General features: G+C 34.8%; 1 protein-coding gene across 1 annotated transcript in view; it reads right to left on the bottom strand.

Annotated features, from left to right (window-relative positions):
* The window catches only part of LOC119590718 (suppressor of fused homolog), a gene marked incomplete in the record, with an annotated part of 11,345 nt that overhangs the window by 497 nt on the left and 10,190 nt on the right, over positions 1-658 (bottom strand). The window contains 1 exon segment of the mRNA XM_037939407.1: positions 1-658.

Below are 658 nucleotides of genomic sequence, written 5' to 3'. Positions count from 1 at the left end.
AGTCACAAAATAAATTTACCATAAGTACTAAGTCTCAAAAATGCATTGTGGCCACACTGATACTCCCTCATAATGTGGTACTTCATTCAGCCTGGCCTTGCATGCCCACTGTCTAATACACAAATTTGAACTTGAGTTATTGAACTTGAGATAAGGTTCAAGTCTGATTCATTCTCGTCCCTAAAAAATGTTTGCATACTCTATCAACAAATACTTGTGCCAAGGCATCTATACATAAGGACTTAGTTTTGTGTAAAATTACAATGTACATTTTAAGTCAAATCTGCTGTATTCTAGCCTTCCTCATATATTTATTCCAGTAAACAATCTCATTCTCACAGTCTTCCAAACAATACCAGGCACAATATCATAAATAGTCAAACTACAAACAAACACCCTGGTATACAAAATTAAATATTTCTTTGCTTTCCTTCCACTGATAAGATATTACATACACTGGACTACTAATGTGTACTCAGGCCTAGTGTAATGTTAAATATCTCCACTGGGTCACCAGTTCTTAATATATTTTCCAGACTATAAGAGAAATCAATACACACCATGCATTGGGAGACAAGGTATAACAAGGGGTATAAATAATAACATGCCTCAAAATCCACACAACAGTAGGGTAGTGCATAAATGTTAAACAGATGGA

The sequence above is a fragment of the Penaeus monodon genome, chromosome 27, assembly GCF_015228065.2.
Source record: "Penaeus monodon isolate SGIC_2016 chromosome 27, NSTDA_Pmon_1, whole genome shotgun sequence".
Lineage (NCBI taxonomy): Eukaryota > Metazoa > Arthropoda > Malacostraca > Decapoda > Penaeidae > Penaeus > Penaeus monodon.
This window is presented reverse-complemented; position numbering and strand designations above follow the sequence as displayed.